We start from the raw sequence: 15,501 nt of genomic DNA, 5'->3' as shown, positions 1-15,501 counted from the left end.
CATTCAAAATTTAACAAAAAGGTAAACTGAGGCAATTCTCTGGGTAAGATAACCTTTATTAACAAGGGCATGCTGCCTGTCAATAAATGAGTCAGTGGATTACCTCCAGTTATGCCAAGGACCCTGAACAAAAGGACAATTTCCCTTTTATAGATTTTGGGGAGTTGTTTTTCCTTCATTCTCAAAGAGGACCAAGGTGATCCATGACCTGCAAGTGAATTGAAGTGAGGAAGGGCTGTGCAAGGTCACCAATCTCACTTTCTTCTCCAGAGCCATCTGGGTTCAGTGGCCTCATCTTCATCAGGACGACTGGAGATGGCTCCCTGATTTTGGGGGAGTAGTGAACAAAGAATAGAAAAGGGTAGATGACATCATGGGTTTGAGGGCAACACAACTGGTAACAGAACTGAGGGTCAGGAAACAATATGATTGGTTGAAAGTTTGGTAATGAGGGCTAACAATGATCTCCATCTCCTCTCCTGAGATTAAGAAGTGCTCCTTGTTTGAATCTAGGTGAGAGACAGCGGCCCAGACCTTTGGACTGTAAACTAGACATCCTTCCAGGATAACTTGGTAGTGTAATGATATTAGGCCTGACTCCCTTGTGTTCACATACTTCCCTCAAAGTCAGCTACATACACTGAGGCAAGAATAGATCTGTGATAAACAAAAGAGCTGGATTTCTAAATTTAACTCATTACAGGCCAGAAGAATTTTAAACTGAGTTCAGATACAAAGAATGACGTAAGCAGTCACAGGACAAAAGTAGTTAGCTGTAAATAGGATCAATGAGAAAAATGATACAAAATCAATTCAATCTTCTTAGGCCAGAGCAAGAGTTACCCTGACTCTGAAATATTCGATTGAACATGACATTATTATCCACTGGAATATCATGGAGAAAATCTGGCATCATAGCTTCTACAATGAGCTAGCCTCTGAGGAATACCTTATTCTGCTTATGAGAGCTCCCTTAAGTCCCAAGGATAACAGAGAGAAAATGACACAGATCATGTTTTAGACTTTCAACAACCCATGTATGTTGCCATTGAGGCTGTGCCATCTTGGTATACTGCTAGTTTTACCACTGGTATCATTATGGAATCTGGTCCACACTGCGCTCATCCAATCCTTCCTCTAGACTTGGCTGGCTTTGACCTGACAGACAACCTCATGAAGATACTGACAGAAAGAGGGTACAACTTCACTACCATAATTGAAAGGGAAATTGTTCATAAAGGAAAATCTGTGCAATGTTGCCTTGGACTTCAAGTAGGAGATGGCCACTGCTGCTTCATCCTCTTCCCTGGGGAAGAGCTATGAGCTTCCTGATGGCCAGGTGATCACCAATGGCAATGAGAGGTGTCCAGAGGTCCTCTTCCTACCATCCTCCCTGGGTATGGAATCTTAAGGCATTCATAGAGGACTTTCAATTCTATCATGAAGTGTGATATTGATATCCAAAGGGATCTAAATGCCAACACAGTACTGTCTGGCAGTACTACCACCTACCTTGGTATTGCTGATGAAATGCAAAAAGAAATCATAGCCCTAGCACCTAGAATGATGAAAATTAAGATCATCATTCCCATTCCATCTGGACTGGTGGCTCTATTCTGGCTTCTCTCTCCACCTTCCAGCAGAAGTGGATTGGTAAACAGGAATATGATGAATCTGACCCATCCGCTGCCCATCACAAGTGCTGAAGGTACTACTAGCAGATGCCTAATATTTGCTACATGGGTATTCACAAAGTAAAAATTTCCCCTGGCAAATACACATCTCATGTTAGCCTCACAAACTAGAATAAGCTTTCAAAAAAACCTGTCCTTGAAGAATTCTGAATCTGATATTAGACAAATATCAGTACTTCTTAGATGGTTGAACTATGCTGATTTGACCACATATTCAAGATAACAGTTGTTCTTTTGGTGTAATTACTGTTGTTTGTCCTTCATTTTCAAAGAAGACCTGTGGCATCACAAATGATGTCTCTGCTTGTGCATGAATTGGATTTAAGTGAGGTAGAGTTGTGCAAAGTCATCAACCTTTCTCTCTGCCAGATTCTTTGGAGTCCAGTGGCAGGAAAAAAGTTACTGTCAACGGCGTGGGATGCAGTGGATGACCTTGGTATCTTTGATGCCTAACCAAGCTCTCCAGTCCATAGCACCATTTTATGTACCTTATACATATCTTTGATCTTAACCCTGATATGAGTCACTTCATTTGACAGGTAAGGCTAAGACTAACTTCTATAGAGAAGTTACCTGATATATTGCAATATAGCATCTCACTGATTGACACTCAACAACTGTACACTTTAACTCTTTAACACTTGAGATCTTTATGGGGTATCTTAATGTCAGATTTTCTGCATCTAAAAGAGCTAACTTATAGAATTTCTCTCTTAAAGTTGACAAGAATTTATTAAATATATGCTACATTTTGCCAGCATCCCAGCAGGAATACATATGAAATCGGAAACTTGGATACTAGGTTGTTTTTTTTTTTAATTCATTGTTTTCCCCCAATGCTATGGGGCTAAGTTACTTGACCTAGAGCTGCAAAAAAAATTTGCATTTACAATCTGTAAATTTGTGCAAGTAGTTAATTTATGCAAAATTTGTGTGCATTGCCTTAGTGTTTGCACATGACAGCAGAATAGGAAAATTTGTAAGTCATCCTAAGAGTTGAGAATTGTAATGCCAAACACATCATTGTATAAGGAAAAATAAAAGTGCTGCAAGTAACCTGAACAAATAAATAAATAAATCAACAAGCTACGAATCAGAGCATGATTTATTGTTTTACTGACTGTCTAGACTTAAGAAAGTAATGGAGAATACAAATTAAACTTAAAAGTACACCATGAGCACTTTTTTCTCCCCTGGAGAGTGGTTATTAAACATTTACCAGCACATCCCTGCAAAACCATTGAAAAGAGGATTATTTTTAAAAGAAAAGCAAAGAAGCAAACAGATGTGAAAGAAGAAGGTATATAAGCCATTGGTAAAAAGGTCAGAGTTCTACTCTCACTGGGACCATTTCTTGCTTTCCTGCAGTTGTTCCTCCATTTCCCAATCCATAGGAACTTCTAGAGCAGATACCCTCTCAAATGCCAAAGACATCTTATATTGAAACCAATAACCTGGGAAAGCCTACCATGTTCTCCTACCTAGCATTTAACCTAGATAGTTTTTGATTTTCAAAAATCATCTAGTTCAATTGAATTCAATTTATTTTGACAAATATTTTTAAATGCTCCTATGTATAAGCCAGTACTAGGCACTGGGAATTGAAAGACAAAAGCAGTTCTTGCCTTCCAGGTGCCTTCATTCTATGGGGGTTATGATAAGTGCTTAAGTTAAATAAATACCAAGTATAGAGAAAGCATAATGGAACCCAAAACAGGGGCAGCTAAGTGGCACAGCAGAGAAAACTCTGGGTCTACAGTCAGGGAGACCTGAGTTCAAATCCAAATTCAGACCCTTACTAGCTCTGTGACCTTCTGCAAATCACTTGACTTCTGCCTTCTTCAATTTCTTCAACTGTAATATGGAAATAATAACTGCACCTCTCCCAGGATTGCTATAGGATCAAATGAGAGAATATTGGCAAAGTGTTTAGCACAGGGCTTGGCACATTTTTGTTGTTCAGTCTTTTCAGTTGTGTCTGACTCTTCGTGACCCTATTTGGGGTCTTGGAAAAGATACCGGAGGGGTTTGCTGTTTTCTTCTCCAGTTCATTTACAAATGAGGAATTGAGGCAACCAAGGTTAAGTGACTTGCCCAGGGTCACACAGCTAGTAAGTGACTAAGGCCAGTTTTGAACTCAGGAATATGAGTCTTCCTGACTTCAAGTTGACTCTATCCACTGCACCACCATGCTGTCCTGCCTGACTCACAGTAGGTCCTTAATAAATGCTGGGTTTTCTTCCTTCCAGCTAAGTATTTCATGTGGAGGACATAAATAGCTGTCTTCTGCACATAGTAAGTGGGTTGGATTGAATTCTTTACTGTGCTTCACATGTAGCTATCTAGCTGCTTTTAAACAGTCCCTTTCTTAGTGGTGGGGGTGATGATGATGATGAAGAAACTCTGGAAATAAGAATCCATCTGACATGCTGCCATAATCTCTTCCTGAACACTGGGGCTGACCATATTGAGAATATTTCATTTTTAGATCACAACAGTTCATTCAGTACAGGGTGATTCTCTCTCCCTGCTCATATCGGTTGCTATAGGAACTGAGTAACAGGCAGCATCTAGCAAAGAAAAAAAAATGTCATTTTATTCCTTCTACTCTTATAAAAAATAACACTATTGGTTCAGAGCATCTGAGGGAACTAAGAGGGACTGCTACCCAACAAGAAAAGGCTCCTGGGTTCTCCCATGGAAAACTACCACCACCACCACCCAGTCGTCACCAAAAATGCCCCTCAAAACCAAACCCTATAATGGACCTGGAGTAAGGAAGACTCCTCTTATCGAGTTTAAATCTGACCTCACATACTGAATTGCTACGTGACTCTGGCCGAATCACTTCATCCTGTTTGCCTCAGTTTCCTCTTCTGTAAAATGAGCTGGAGAAAGAAATGACAAACCACTGTAGCATCTTTGCCAAGAAAACCCTAAAAAGGCATCATGAAGAGTTGGACACAAATCAAAACAACTAAACAATAACAATAACGACCTACTTACTTTTCACAGCATCCTCACATTGTTCTGCATTTGTCCCCAGAACTCTCCAGTGCCTTTGAAATGAGACCACCTCACAAAATGCTGATGTCTGAAAATCTAAATAGAAAAGGAGGAAAGTCAGACCAGTTAGGAAAGGCTCACTCATCAGCAAAGATGAATTTATGGCCTGAAAGAGGCTTCTGAAGCTATCTAGTACCTCTACACATGAAGAAACCGAGGCCCAGGGAAATTAAACAACCTGCAGGTTAAATGACAGGGGCAGCATTTGAACCCAGATCTTCAGACTCTGGAGCCAGTATTCATTCCATCCTGATGTGTCAATCCACTTAGTAAGAATCCAAGAGAGAGCTGTGGGAATATGGTAACTTCATAAATATCATTTGATGGTTTCCTTTTCTAAACATTCCCCTGACTCTTTGGAAGAGGGAAATGTTTGCTAATGAGATTTTCTGTGACGGTATATTTAGAAGTCCTGTCTCAAGCCACCACAGTCACTCATGGTACATTGGAAAGAGCACTGGATTGGGAATCAGAGGAGCTGAGTACAAATTGTGACTCTGTTACACCTGTATGACCATTTGACCTTTCTGGGTCTCAATTTGCCATTTTTAAAATGAAAACAATGGACTGGAACCTGCAGGCCACCTGCAAGCACCTACAACACTATGATTGGGCTCTAGGCATATTAACATGTGATTGATAAATATTTGGTGAAATAAATAAAAATACAATAAAACATTGATAATGTTAAAGTGTAATTTTCTAAGTCAATAATTCCTGGCCTGCAGGCATCCTTGTATATAGTTTAGTGGCCCCTACTTCTATTTGAATTTGACACCAGTGAACTCGAACTCTAGTCCCCAATGTCTGGAAGGCACCCTCTTCTTTCCCTGCTTCAAAGAATCCCTTATTTCCTTCTACACTCAGTTGAAGCCCCACCTTCTGCAGGAAGCCTTTCCTGATCATGTCCAGCTATTTCTTCTATATGAGTCACCATTCTTTTCACTGATGAGCATTTGTTATTATTGTTCAGTCATCTTGGTCATATCCAACACTTTGTGACCCCATTTGGGGTTTTCTTGGCAAAGATACTGGAGTGGCTTGTCTTTTCTTTCTTAAATTGATTTGACAGATAAGGAAATTGAAGCAAAAAAAGGGTAAAGTGACTTGCCCAGGGTCACACAGCTAGTAAGTGTCTGTGGCTAGATTTGAACTCAAGAAGATAAGTCTAGTCATATGCAAATGATCCAGGCTTGAGGCTTGGGTTATGCTCATATGAGTACATATTATCTCTTCCAGAAGAATATAAGCCACCTCAGAGCAGGCATTGTTTAATTTTTGCCTTTATAACCTCAGCATCTAGCACCATGCCTAGAACATCCAAGATGCTTAATAAATGCTTGTTAATGAGAATTAGAATTCTCAATAGGCAGAGTAAATAAATAATTATTAGGGCTTGCCCTAACATGTAGGGGTGATCAGGGAAATCTATGTGTAGGAAATGGTGCCTTGAACTGAGCTTTGTAGGGAGAAACCTGGGGGTAAGGGAAATTGCACTAGGTGGAGGTGAGAAAAGAGAACATTTGGCAATCTATACCAGATAAAGCCAACAGTCCAGTCCAGGCCTCCTGTCAGTCAGCTTTATACTATGGCTTGCTCTATGGCAGAAAAAAAGGAAACCAGGATCCTGAGTGATGGAATCCCTTGCCTAGAGGGAGTCACCAGCAAACAAACAGTGAAGCCAGCAGCAGACCTTGTTGCTCCCAAATCTCTCATTCCCATAAGCCTTAGCTCCAAGAGGAATTCCAGGTGGAATATTTGCTTGTCTCCTACACAATAAGGAAACAGTTTAGGCAAAAACAGGGAGGAGGAAAAAGAAGCAATGTTATCATTTCGGCTGAGCTTCCAAAATTGTTCAGCTTGATGTAACAGCGATGCACTGAGAGGTACAAGATGTACCAAGAGGAGTTCAAAATAGACCCACAAGGCAAAGAGCTGCACAAATCTCTCAGTGCTGTTTTGCAGATGATGAAATGTATGTGAAGTCTTTTTGATTCCAGGGCACTCTATGTACTGAATAGCCTAGCTGCCTAGACAAAACAGATAAGGGCTTGAGGACTCTTTCCAAACCTGGAGGTCCACAGCAACTCTTCTTCCTCACTTGAAAGATGCCACAGAATAGAGAGAGGTCTAGGTCCTCCATGCAAGCCTTTTATATGCACCCTCGATTCTGGATAGCAAAGCCAAATTAAAAGGGTTTTCTTTACCACAATATCAACTGCCAGGAAACAGTCATAAAATACCTGCACATGCTCTGAACTGGAGACAGAAGCCTTCCCTGCTGCATCATCATGCATTTTCAGAAGAAGGTTCACTAAAACCCCCAGATGTGTCCTTGGACAGTAGACATTGTGAATACTCTATGGCTCCAATGGCCAGTCCTCCTTTACACTCTTGCCTTCAAAGTCTAACGTTGGTATGGAGTATTCTCCCTGGCATTTCCAAAAATGCAAACCATCTTCATTGTGTACAAATCTCTGGGTAATGGCCCACTGTCTCACCTGATCCTACCTCGTTCTCTCTATTTACTTCTCTCTGTTCCCCTTGTTTTGCTCTTTCCCTCTTCTATTTCTCCTCATGCTCCCGCAGCTCAGCCTTTCTGAATGTGCTCACAAAGTCAGTCTTTGCTTTTGGATCTTTGGATTATCTGGGATGGCGGTACAACTGACTTTCTCAATTCAGTCACTATTATCATAGCCCAGTAGGACAGGTGATTCTTAGAGGGTGTTGGTTCAAATCCCATCTCTAAATTTCTACTATCTGAGTGACCTTGGGTAGGTCATTTAACCATCTCTAGGCCTCAGTTTTCTCGCCTGTAATATGAAGGAGTTGGACTACATGGCCTTTTGAGGAATTTTTAAGCTTTAAATCTATGATCCTATGTCTTATGGACTTATCTATGGTCTTATCTGTGTTTGTCCTTCTGCCTTCAGTGTCTCCTTTTCGTCATTGTTGTTCAGTCACATCCATTTGTTTGGGGTTTTCTTGGCAGATACTAGAGTGGTTTGCCAGTTCCATCTCCAGCTAATTTTATAGGTACAAAAACTGAGGCAAACAGGGTTAAGTGACATATCCAGGCTCACACAGCTAGTAGGTATCTGAAGCCACATTTGAACTCACAACAGTGAGTATTTCTGACTCTAAGCTCAGTGATTTTCCCCCTGTGCCACCTACTTGCTCAACTGAGTATCTTCCCTGTTCGTATACCAGCTGTTGATGCATGGGCAACATGTTGGCCATCACAACTCACATACCTAAACAGAGACTGGTTTATTCCTCTTCTGTTACTTTGCTCCTACTGTCTAGTAAAAGTGATTCATCATGTACTCTAAGGCCTGTTTGGCCAATTTTCTTTGAATTTTTATCATTTCAGGATATAAGGCTAAGGAAACGTGGGCCAGGGAACAGGTCTCTCTATAAAATTCAGCTGTAATTCTAAGAAGTTGCTAGAACACTTTCTTCAACCTGTACGATGAGTCAGGTTCTGGGATGCTCCTGCTTTCCCAGAAGCCCAACTTCCTCCTCCCAAAGAATAAATCATGACTCAGGGCTGCTACTCAGACTTAGCCCAGAAAGGGCAGTGGAGCCAGGACCCTGAGGCACGGGCTAGAAGAAGGCTGGGCAGCTGTGAGGCCAGAAGCCTTCCAGAAGAGACTTCTCATCTGGGGAGAGGGGAGGATGGAACAGCCATGGCTTTAAACAAGGGCTGTCATGTGAATGGAAGAATAGACTTGCTTTGACTGGCTCCATAGGAGCCATAAATGGAAGTGGCAGAGACCAATTTAAGCTGGATTTCAAGAAAACATTCCTAGCCATTAGAGCTATTCAAAGTGGAAGGAGCTGCCTTAAAAGGCAGTAGATCCCCCTCACTTCAAGTCTAATAGTATATGCAGTGTTACATATCTCTATCCCCAATCTCTAGGGGAAAAAGAAAAAGAGCATTTTCTCCTCTTTTCTCCAGGGTCAAACTTGGTTCAATAAAATCATGCAGTTTCTTTTCTGTTGTACTTTCCCTTTATATGGTTGCCATCATTTTGTATATTGATATCCTGGTTCTTACTTAACTCAGTGTCAGTTCATATAGCCCTTCCTACGTTTCTCTAAGGATTAGCTAAGTGGTACAGTGATAGAGTGGTGGGCCTGGAGTCAGAAAGACCATTTTCTTAAGTAGCTGTGTGACCTTGGGCAAATCATTTAACTCTATTTGCCTCATCTGTAAAATGGAAAAGGAAATGGCAAACAACTCCAGTATCTTTATCAAGAAAATCCTCAACAGGGTCTTGAAGAGTTAGACATGACTGAACTTCAGAAACAATGCTTCTCTAAAGTCTGTATGTAAAAGTTGGATGACCTTGTGACAAATTATCAGCAGGCGTGAGTTGGTAAAAGTTTAACAACCAACTCTCTCTTTTTAAAAAAAGGAAGTACCCATGATACATCTTTAAGTTTAATCTGCATTGTTAGCATTTTTCCATTACTTTATTAAGTAATGGAAACAAAACATATCAAGCAGTGATTTGTAACATTTACTGATTTCCAAGCGAAATTACTCACACTGAAAATTTAACAATTGGCTCATTCAAGCTGGCTCCAGAACACCTCTGATTATAAGCCCCAGAAGACAGTGTCATTTTCCATTTTTATAACTGCAAGCATCCAGTATCATGCTTCACACACAGTAGGCCTTAATTTTTTAGCTGAATCAAAACACTACAGAGACCTGTCAAATTATTATTCCCAATAGAAAAAAAACTGATCAGGGAGAGAAGGGATTTCCTTCAACCTATTCACTTAGTGAATATTGAGGAAATAATTATAGGTTCAGACCATTAAATAAATATTTTTTGCTCTGGAATCTGCACTTTCCTGGGAGTCCTATTTAAAATTTATATTTCGAAATTCTCAGTATCTTTTGCTTTTACATCATCTTCACTTCCCGCGACACTCTCCATCCTAAGGAAGCTGTTATAAACTCTTGTAACAAAGAATAAAAAAGATGAGAAGGGGGAAAAAGAAAAAACCAACTAGCACTTCAATTAAGTCTGACAGTATATGCAATGCTGCATATTTATAGCTCCAACCTCTGGGGGAAAAAAAGAAGACAGAAGAAATTTTCTCCAGAGTCAAGCTTGGCCATTATAATTCTACACCATGTAATTTCTTTCCTGTTCTTTCAATTTTTATTATTTTCATCAGTTTGTATATTGCTTTCCTGGTTCTGCTGACTTAATTCTGTATCAATACATACAGGTCTTCCATTCTCTAAATTCTTCATATTCCATATTTTTATGGCACAATAGTGTATCATTTCATTCTTGTGTTACAATTTGTTTAGCTATTCCCCAATTGATGTGTGTCTACTTTATTTCCAGTTCTTGGCAACCACAAAAAGTGGTATGACTGTTTTGATGCTTATGGTTTCTATGGTTTCATCTCCTTAGGGTATATGTTGAACAGTGGGATCTCTAGATAAAAGGGTAAAGAAATATAGACACTTTTTAAAAAGCACAATTTCAAATTGAACTCAAATCACAGTTCCACCAACAGTGTATTGGAGTTCCTCTTTTTCCATGATCCCTCAAATATCAACAACTTCCATATTTAAAATTTTTTTTCTAATTTATTGGTGGAAACCCAGAGTTGTTTTACTGTATATTTCTCTAGTTACTAATGATTTTGAGTAAATTTGGACATGGTTAATAGTTCATAATTCTTTTAAGAATTTTTGTTCATATTATCTATTTATACACTGGAGAAGAGTTTTTTTGTTTCACACATGTTTCCTATACTTCTTTAATATTAGACCCTCATCAGAGAGGTCTGGGATGGGAAAAGCACAAAAGGAAAGTCTTTGAATACATACAGCCTCCTCTCTTCACCACAAACATGCAAGGAGTCCTTGAAGAAGCACATAAGTGATGCATTTGTTTGTCCACAGCTTTCTAAGAATAGGTTAAAGAACAGAGACTTGAAAATAGACTTTCCCAACCCAAGAGGGCAACAATGAGAACAGTGGAAAATATGGAAGAAAACAAAGGAGTTGCAGGTGAGTTAGCTCTCCCCATCTTTTTAGAATTGGGTTTAAAAAAAAACTTTACAAGTACAAAATGTAAGGAGTAAAACTATCAATATGTCTGAAAAAGGTCTGGGGGGTTTAGTGTACCTCAAACTCAATATGAATTTATAGTGGAACAAGGCAACCATAAAAATGATACTGTCATCTTGGACTGCATTGAGAGGTACCATTTTCCAGAAGATAGAGGGAGAGTATCCGGTTAATTTGTCCTGCTCAGGCTACTCCTGGAATATTATGTTCAGCGATCACTATATTTTAATAAATCACAATATCTAATAGGGCAGCTAGCTGGCAAGGAAGACAGAATGCCATAGATGGGCTTTGTTTGGGGGTATGGTTGAACTAGAAAATTGTCCAACTCTGAAATGCTATGATTTTATAGGTCGTTGCAATGACAGGTTTTTAATATCTTGAAGCATATGTAACAAGCCCAGGGCATAAGTTCTCATGTAATGGAAAGAAGGCTGGATATGAAATCAATGGATCTAGGTTGGAATCCTGCCTCTTGTTCCTTGCATGAGCTTAAAGAAATTGCTTTACTCCTCTGAATTTCAGTTTCCTTATGATACAGCAGAGAGTATCAGCTTTGGAATTAGAGGAGCTGGCGTCAAATCCCACCTCTGAAGATTGTTATCTGTGTGACCTTGGGCAGGTTACTAAACTTCCTTGTGTCTCTTTACATACAAAATAAGGGGGTTGGCCTAGAGGACATCTGAGGTCCCTTCTAAGTCTGGATCTGTGATTCTTTGATTTCTATAGTGGGGTGTTTGGACCACAAGAACTCTGAAATCTCTACCAGCTCTAAGAATATTACCTACAGGTGTTCATTTAAAATGATTCCCCTGAACTGTGGGAAGATAAGCACACTAATCATGTTGCCAGAGCTATAAATTGGTCCAATTATTCTGGAAAGCAATTTGGAATCACATTTTTAAAAAGTAATTGAAATGCCCAAGCTGTTTGATCCGTATGTCCCATTAGGTATTTACCACAATAGAGGCCAAACACAAGTCTCATACACCAAAATGCACTTTTTGTGATACTAAAGAACTGGAAACAAAGTGGATTTTCATCAGCTGGGGAATGACTAAACAAACTGTGATACATGTAAGTAAGGCAATATAAGAAATGATAAATATGAAGATTCAGAGAAGCACAGGAAGAAAAATTAACTGACACACAGTAAAGTAGGCAAAACCCACAACAATGGAAACAGAAAGAATGAATGTCCAAGATGTTTGTCTCTTGAGAAGAGTTGAAAAAATAACTTCACTCTCTTTTGTACCTTGGTGAAGGACTGCAAGATATCCTGGTCATAGTGTCAGACTCTTTGGATCTGTTGGCTCACTGAATTGCCTTGGTTTTCTCTTTCTTATAAGAGATGATTCTCTGGGTAAGGAAAGAAGACCAATATATTTGGAAATGAAAGTGTTGTAATAACAAAAGTCATCAATAATTTTAAAAGATAATTCACTTTATTATTACTCTGAAGAGGAACCTATCAGCTTATTAGGTCTCATAGGCATCGAAACAAAAAAAAATCTTATCAAAGAAATACTCATTTTGTATATTATACTCAAAGTTTGGAATTGATCCAATTCAGAGTGATCCAGAGGCTAAACCAGATGGTTCTTTGAATGCAGTATAGAATCATTAACGGTTTCTATCAGCCTATAGCCAAAGAATATAGGTTTTCTGTGGAGAAAAATTATTGCCCTCACAATGGCAATCAATAGCTTATGATATTGGGAGATTTTATTGCCCCCTTATGTCACCCTTTCTCTTTAAAAACAAAACAAAACACCAAGTCATAATACTAAAATTGTAGTCTAGGAAGTTTTTTTTTAATTCTATTTAAGTGCTTTATAGGCTCTAACCCTATAGATAAATTTCTGTTCCTGAAGAACTGTCCCATCTAATAAAAACATGCATTCATATAGCATTCTAAAGATTTACACAGTGCTATGCTGCATATGATCCCATTTGATCTCCTAATAAGTCAAGGAAGTAAACACTATGGTTATTTTTATCCCTGTTTTGTAGATTAAGAAACCAAGACAGATTAAATGGCTTGCCCCTAGTCAGACAGCAAGTGTCTGTGGTGAGATTTGAACTCAGGTCATCCTGACCCCAATCTTATCATGCCATCTACTAGATTACGCTGACTTCTAGTGACTGCTCACCTAAGACATAGAAACAGGCAGCTTATCTTGTTTGATTATCTTTTGTTCCTTTGGAAAGGCAGTCTGTCTTTAGTCCTAGATTCTGAACTCTTCAAGTCCTAAAGAAGAAAGACTGCAAAAAAATCCATATCACAACTGTTATTCTTCCCCATTTACCGATAAACAGGCTAGTTCTTTTTCATTTTCCATAAAAGTAAAATTTAGAGATTTCGTGAGATCCTATCTACTATCTACTCAAATGAATGGTAGCTCTTGCCCTGAGAACGTCATTTAAATTTTATGCTCTCAATAAAGAATGTTGAGGGTATGCCTCCTAGTACTATTAAAACCACACAGAATCAAAAGAAAGAAATGTTCCCCTCACCCATCATCTATTATCTATCATTCAAAAGTAAAGAACAGAACTTAGAACTTTAAAAGTTGGTTTGGGAGCCATTTGACAAGTATCACATTATTTAGGATGATGTAGAGTTAAAGAAGGCTTTGAGTTTAAAATGTAAGAATATACAATATTGGTATTCAGGTTAGGAAACATACTATGTTAATTTATAAACAGCAAGACTAAATTCTCCTTTCAGAGGGTCAACCCAGTTTTTAGATTATCATTCTTTTTCATTGAGAGTAAGGCAGTGCTTAGCACAGGGCTTTGCATACAGTCAGTGTTTAATAATGCTGTTTCATTCATTGTTTTATTCATTTTGCCATTAAGGAATAAATTCAATTTAATTTTACTATATATCATAAGGGTTTTTTTTTCATAACCAAAAGAAAAAATATTAAGTAATCAGGTAAATCCAGACATCAACTTAATGAATTTGTGTAAGGACCCTGACATAAAAAGAGGGGCTGCTATCACAGGTTTTAGATCTGCTTTTCTAAAAGGAAAGCAACTTTCGAGGGGTCAACAATCACTTTAACCAAGCACATATATTATTCACTTAGTTCAGGGGGAAAAGGGAGCACCCTGAACTTCAGAGAAAATACAGAGAAATCAAAATCAACAGACATAGCTTCCAACGGTCTGACATAAGCAATATGTACATCATAGATCAACAGACAGATCCAGTTGTCTGACCATTACATACATACATAGTTACCAGAGAGAGATGCACCAACATCTGAGTTTTCGAAGGGGGGGAGGCTCCTTAGCAGCACACAAACCTTCTTCCAAAACTAAGCTCCAAAGTAAAAACTCACCTCAGAATATTAGCACATTTTTCAGAGTCAGAGGGCATCACAACCCCTGAAAACAAGTGCCTCATTAACAAAAGGTGAGGGCCTTCCTACAAATCTTCCTAGGTCATAAATGGATAGGGAAGATCTTCTTTCATCACCTTATTCAATCAGAGACACTTGATTATACTAAAACAAAAAATGTATTATCAATACAATTTGCTACCATATATGTCATCAACAAGGCACCTCAGGTATGTGGTGCAGTGAAGAAAACACTGGCTTTAGAGTCAGAGGAGCTGGATTTGAATCTTGACCCTTCTACTTTCAATCTCATCTCTGGAAGCTGGTACTATTTATATCAACTCTGTGAACTTCAGTTTTCTCACCTATGAAGTCAGGTTAGAATAACTATAATGTCTCTAAGGTCCCTTGCAACCCTAAATCTGACTGGATGTAGAAATTTCTTTTTAAAATCTATTAAAATAAGATGCTCTTACATGGTCATCCAATCAAGAATTAATTCCTGATATCAAGCTCAAAAATGCAGCAAACTGGTACAAAGGATAGAGTGCCAGCCCTGGAGTCAGGAAGACTGATCTTTCTGAGTTCAAATCTGCCCTCAGGCATTTACTAGCTGTGTGACCCTGGGTAAGTCACTTAACCCTATTTGCCTCAGTTTTCTCATCTCTAAAATGAGCTGGAGAGGAATGTGGCAAACTATGCCATTATATTTGCCAAGAAAATTCCAAAAGAGCTCACAAAGAGTCAGACACAACTGAAAAAGGAATGAAGAACAAAAATGGGCTGAAGAGGGATGTGGCTATGCCATTATATTTGCCAAGAAAATCCCAAAATGGGGTCATAAAGAGTTAGACATGACTGAAAGACAACTGAAGAACAAAGAATCGCACGTGACTGAAATGACAGCGCAACAACATCAAGTTCAAAGGTAATTTGACAATAACTTGGAAAGAGATTCATCTTCAACAAAGCTGCTTTGTGATTTTCCAAGACTAATGTGAAAATTATACCCATTATAGATTCTCGCAGTTTATCCTTGAGAGAACAATTATTATGACATCATATATACCAAATTCATCATAAAGTAAAAAAAAAACAACTCAACAGATTATGGAAGTATTTCTAAAAAAAATTCTAAAAAAGCAAAAGGGAAGGGCATGGTAGGCTGGGTAGGTAGAAGGATAGACCTAAAAATTCATGACATTGTTTCCATTTCTTCTCTTGAATATTTGTACATGTGACCATGGCTGCTTCTGCTTCATTCTCTTCCTCCCAGGGCATTTAT

This window comes from Notamacropus eugenii, chromosome 2 (genome assembly GCF_028372415.1).
Source record: "Notamacropus eugenii isolate mMacEug1 chromosome 2, mMacEug1.pri_v2, whole genome shotgun sequence".
In the NCBI taxonomy this organism is placed as follows: Eukaryota; Metazoa; Chordata; class Mammalia; order Diprotodontia; family Macropodidae; genus Notamacropus; species Notamacropus eugenii.
Note: the sequence above shows the minus strand (reverse complement) of the source record.